This window comes from Chiloscyllium plagiosum, unplaced genomic scaffold, assembly GCF_037043375.1.
Source record: "Chiloscyllium plagiosum isolate Xiang-an unplaced genomic scaffold, Cpla_swu_hap1 HiC_scaffold_29, whole genome shotgun sequence".
NCBI lineage: Eukaryota > Metazoa > Chordata > Chondrichthyes > Orectolobiformes > Hemiscylliidae > Chiloscyllium > Chiloscyllium plagiosum.
The window spans coordinates 98,326,089-98,332,088 of NW_028270167.1; positions in this window are offsets into that span (position 1 = coordinate 98,326,089).

The window sequence follows — 6,000 nt, forward strand, 5'->3', positions numbered from 1 at the left end:
GCAACATAAAGAAGACACAATCACAAAAGGTCATAGGGAGGTGAGGAGGGAGAATGCATGAAACATGGAGGACAGCCATAATGGGTTCAGGCTGTGAAGTTATGAAATTGAATATTAACTCTTACAGGCTGTAACGTGCCAAAGTATAAAATGAGGTGTTATATGAGCTTGGGTTCTGTTTCAGTGAGACTTTGCCGCAGCCCAGGAACGAAAAGTTAACATGAGAGCGAGGTCGATTATTGAAATGGGAAGCAATGACAATGTCAGAATTATTCCTCCAGAGTGGGAGTGTTCCACAATGCAGTCTCTGTTTGGTCTCCCCAATGTAAAGGAGACTGCATTGTGAGCAACAATGACAGGAGACTGGATTGAAAGAGTACAAGTGAAATGTTGCTTCACCTGGATGTTGTTTTTGGGGCCTTGGACAATGAGGAGGGAAGAAGTGAATGCGCAATTCTTGCAGCTTCTGCAATTGAACGGGAAAGTGCCATGGGGAAAGTGGGGAAGTGCTCGGGGTGATGGAAGGTGTCACAGAAGTCCCTGAGAAATACTGACATTGGACAGGAGGGGAAGATGTGTTTGATGGTGCTGTCCTGCAGGTAATGGTGGAAGTGGCGGAGGATGATTCTGTGAATGTGGATTCTAGTGCAGTAGGAAGTGAGGGAAAGGGGAGATCTATCATTGTTCTGGGGAGGAGGGGACGGAGTGAGGGCAGACAGTGGGCGATGGGACAGTCACAGATAAAAGCCCTGTCCACGAGAGTTCGGGGATTCCTGGTTTGAAGGAAAAGGAGGTCACGTCAGAGGCAGATCACTGGAATGTGGCATCATCAAACAGAAATAACAGAGACGGAGAAACTTGGAGAATGGGGTCAGCCTCTAAATTGAGGAATTGTGTCTCACATTTGGTCTGAAGCGGGATGTGGAAATAGACCCAGAGGAAGGTCAGTGGGTATGCACGGGCAGACATTCAAGCAGATATCCCTTAACGCTCAGAAATTATAGTTTCTGTTCAAAAAGAAGGATTTGATAAGGAGATGAACCACCTATGGTTGACAAAAGCTGTCAAGGATACTAATCAATCACAATTTAATAAGCGTTAGTGTAGGGCTTGGTTTGGATGTTTATTTCAGGGAGCAGAAGCAGATGCTGAGCATAAATTTCAGCTGTACTTCCTGAATTACCCCCAGACATCCCTACCATTGCTGCTCCATCCTCTTCCCTGCTCGTCTCCCCTTCCTGTTTCCAGGTTCTCCCTCTCCAATTACAGAGCACATTCTCTCACATTATAGTTCCCCCCCCCCCCCCCCCACTTCACCTGAAGCTCTTTCATCAATTTTACCTTCCCTGCACTAGCATCAAGGTGCGTTTTGTGCTGCTATTTTGCCTCTGGTCTCAGTGTGGCTCGACCTCCCACTCACATCTCATTCCCGAAAGTTTTCTTCTTGTAGTAAACCTTATTGACAGCACCTCTCTCCCTTCGCACTGAATTCACACTGTGATCCAAAACCGAAAAAAGTATACTCAGCTTTCATCTCACTCTGCTAAAGGTCCCTGCACGCTGCCCGTGTGGTATAAGAATTCCTTTCCTTACATAGATCCGGCCAGAGATACGTATTCGCTGTAGAGATCATCACCCCCTTTAGACCAAGGAATTCAGGAGCTTGATGTCTTATTGGCACTAGTAAGAGTTTCATGCTGCCTTAGTATTGTAACATGGAGTTAGACATATCACATTATGAAGTTCGGGCTGAGTGTTGTTTCCCTGTCATTTTTAATATTGTTTAAAATTAGCAGTGCTTATCTTTAAATGCTTGTTCTTGAAGTTAGTATCAGATGGAGTCTCGTAGGCTGAGAGGTGACATTATAGAAGATTATAAAATCATGTGAGGCATGAATAGGGTGAATAGCCAAGGTCTTTTCAGCAGGACAGGAGAGTCCAAACATCGATGACGTAGCTTTAAGGAGAAAAGGGAAAGATTTAAAAGGAACGAAGGGGCAGTGTTTTCACACAGAGCGCGATGTGTGTATAGAATGAGCTGCTAGGGGAAGAGTGGTAGATGCAAATACAGCTACAACATTTAAAAGACATTTGGACAAATATATGAATGGGAAAGGTTCAGAGGCATATGGGCCAAGGGCAAGCAGATGAAACTAGTTTAGTTTAGAAAACCTGTCAGCATGGACAAGTTGGACCAAAGGGTCTGTTTGAGCGATATGACTGTATGAATCTAGAAAGAGAGGAAAAAGGAAGAAAAGCTATTATGTAAGCAAATTGGCAAGAAATATAAAAACAAGCGGCATGAGCTTTTCCGTGTATATAAAGAAAGTCCAATATGAATGTGTGACCTTCGGTAGAAATGAATTCAGGAAAGTAGATTGAGGACGTTTGGACGGTGTGCCTGGAGGGAATAGACAGATAATGTACACCAGAATTTTGCACTATTCTTCACAGGGGAAGGCACTGTAAGTATTTCAATGATATAAACAAAATGATCATAGGAGGGAAGTTCTTGAACAGCCTCTAACAAAAGGAACAAGGTTTTGTTTTAATAAACAGATAAGACTAATGGTAGACAGGTCAGTACAACTTCATAGTTGGGTTTAAAAGCAGCGGTTACACAATTACTGCTGGTACTGAGGGAAAAAAAAAAACTATAACTCTCTGGATTGCAGGAATGAACCAGCGATTCTAGAGACCATCCAATGTGGCGCCTGTCTTCAATAAAATAGCGAGACTGAAAGCAGGAACCATTTAGCCTCACCATTATTGCTGGGAATCTGTGAGAGTCTGTTATTAAGGAAAGGACTGCAGGGCATTTAGAAAAGCTACACATGGAGTCAGCATGGTTTTGCGAAAGGGGTTCTATAATTTCCCTGTAAAATCATTCAAAGTTTTTTGTGGAGATCCCTGAGAATGTAACAAGTGGACTTGATAGAAGGGAGCTGGTAGACACGGTGCTTTCCAGAGGGTTTCCAAAATGTATCACATTACTGGAGCTCGTAGTATGACGCTTAATATATTAGCATGGGATGACGGTTGATTAACACATAGAAATCGGAGAGTCATGGTTAATGGATCTTCCTGATAAAAAGTATCTGCTGGAGTATCACAAATATCAGTGCAATGGCACGATTTATTTACAATCTATACTGATAGCCTGACGGCAAGAGCTGAGTGCATTATACATCCGAGGAAGACACTGAGAACTAAAAGGCAGGCTGTTATTTAATGGAAAGGACTCACACAAAAAGAACAGTGCAAAGGGATGGGATTGTTCTTGTGTTTGAAACATAACGACAGCATGCTGATGCAGCAAGTATCTTGGTTGGTTCGTTATGCGGATTCCTGGGATGAAAGCGTTGAATTATTGAGTACATCTAAAATGATGAAGCGATTATTCATTGTGGTTGAAATGAATGAGGGTGATATTACTGAAATGCACAAGATACAGAGGGGGCTTGACAATGTAGATTTTGAGAATTTGGATCCATTCCAGCGCAGAGTGTCGAACTCCGCGATGGAGATACAGAATAAGGGATATGCAAAGATATATCTTCTTTCAGAAGGTAGTGAATGTCTGGAAATCCCTAACCCAGAGAGTGAGGGGGCTGGGACACTGAATATATTTACAGACTGGGTGGATTGGGTTTTGACATATCAGCGAGTCCAGGGATACAAGGGGTTAGCAGGAAATTGGCGTGGAGCTCTGAAGTAGATCAGCTATGTTCTGATTAAATGACATTGCAGGCTTGAGGGGCCGAATGGCCTGGGAAGAGGGATTGGGGTGGAGGTCGATTCCTGACTCAGCCTGGATTTTCCAAGTACTTTTCCCAAACTACACCTAAGCATCGGAGTGGCCTCGATCTGCCCCTGTGTAGCAGGTCCAAAGGGCTGAATGAAACAACATAACAAAAATCTGAGGGATAGGAGTTGGTCATTCTGCACTTTGACACTACTCCAACAGTAAATACGGTTGTGGCTCATTTCATTGTGGTCCCAGTTGCACTTTTCTCTCCCTGCACCATTTCTCCTGATTCACCTGTCTATGGACTACCTGGCGAACCCAGCCTCGATATAATATAAAGATTCAGCCATCCAAAACTTCTGGGAAAGAGAATTCCCACTTGAGTGAAATCCCACTTTGTGAATTTCTCCTCATTCCTGTTTTGACAGAGTTTGGAGGGTGTCATTGTTTCCTTTTCTCGTCCAACTCCTTCACTGCTCACAACAAATCTTAAATATCACCTGTTTGGTGATATGGCCGATGATAAAAGACTCAGATTGGGTCAGGTTCAGTGGTAGGAACAAGTCAGGCAGATTTCTTTAGTCAGCCACAAGTATAACTAACAGAACTAACAGAGCAGCATGGTGGATCTGAGGGCAGCGCTGCTGCCTCACATCACCAAGGAGCTGGGTGCAATTCCATCCTTGGGCGACCCTCTATGTGGAGTTTGAACATTCTTCCTGTGTCTGTGTTCGTTTCCTCCCAGTGCTCCAGTTTCCTGCCACAGTCCAAAAATGTGTATCTTAGAGTGGATTGGCCATGCTAAATTGCCCATAGTTCCCAGCGATATGTAGATTAAGTGGATTAGTCATGCGAAATGCAGAATTACATGGATAGGGTAGGGGTCAGGACTGGGTGGGATGCTATTCGGTTTGTCTGTGTGGATTTGATGGGCAGAATGTCCTGCTTCCACACTGTCGAGGTTGTATAACAATGGCAACAAATTTGGACCATTAAAATACCTAGTGGGTATCTACCTGATCCACTCTGTTGGAGGTCTTGTATGTTTCAATGAGATTATCTCTCTTTCTATGTGTAACCTGTTAAACTCTCCATAATATAAGGCCTTCATCCCTGGAATACATGAGTTGAAACACCTCTGAACTGCTTCCAATGTAATTATATCCTTGTTGCAAGGTTTGTGAAGGTTTGTTGCTCAGGTTGAGGTTTAGGGTGTAGGTTTGCTCGCTGAGCTGCAGGTTTGATATCCAGACATTTCATTACCTGGCTAGGTAGCATCATCAGAGGCGACCTCCAAGTGAAGCGAAGCTGTTGTCTCCTGCTTTCTATATATATGTTTGTCCTGGATGGGGTTCCTGGGGTTTGTGATGATGTCATTTCCTGTTCATTTTCTGAGGGATTGATACATGGTATCTAGATCTATGTGTTTGTTTATGGAGTTGTTATTGGAGTGCCAGGCCTCTAGGAATTCTCTGGCATGTCTTTGCTTCGCCTGTCCCAGGCTGGATGTGTTGTTCCAGTCGAAATGGTATTTTTTCATCCGTGTGTCGGGCTACGAGGGAGAGAGGGTTTTGTATTTTTGTGGCTTGCTGGTGTTCGTGTACCCTGGTGGATAACTTTCTTCTTGTTTGTCCTACGTAGTGTTTGTTGCAGTCCTTGCATGGAATTTTGTAGATGACGTTGGTTTTGTCCATGGGTTGTACTGGGTCTTTTAAGTTTGTTCGTTTTTTTTTAGAGTATTGGTGGGTTTGTGTGCTACTAGGATTCCGAGGGGTCTTAGTAGTCTGGCTGTCATTTCTGAAACTTCTTCGATATATGGTAATGTGGTCAGGGTCTCTGGCTGTGTTTGGTCTGCTTGTCGTGGTTTGTTCTTGAGGAATCTGCGGACTGTATTTTTTGAGTATCCGTTCATCTTGAATACGTTGTAAAGGTGGTTCTCCTCTGTTTTCCGAAGTTCATCTGTGCTTCAGTGTGTGGTAGCTCGTTGCAATAGTGTTCTGATACAGCTTCGTTTGTGTGTGTTGGGATGGTTGCTGGTTTAGTTAAGTATTTCGTCAGTGTTTGTCAGTTTTCTGTATATGCAGGTTTATAGTTCTCAGTTGTCCACAGTCGATAATCTAGAAAACATTTTAAAATGCAAACAGTGATAGAACAGAGTTCGAAAGGACCATGGGGTCGCTCTGTCATGAGAGAGAGAACACTCGTGGTGGTTTGCCCTGAGAGTTACTACACCTCGGGTGATGGGGTGTGGT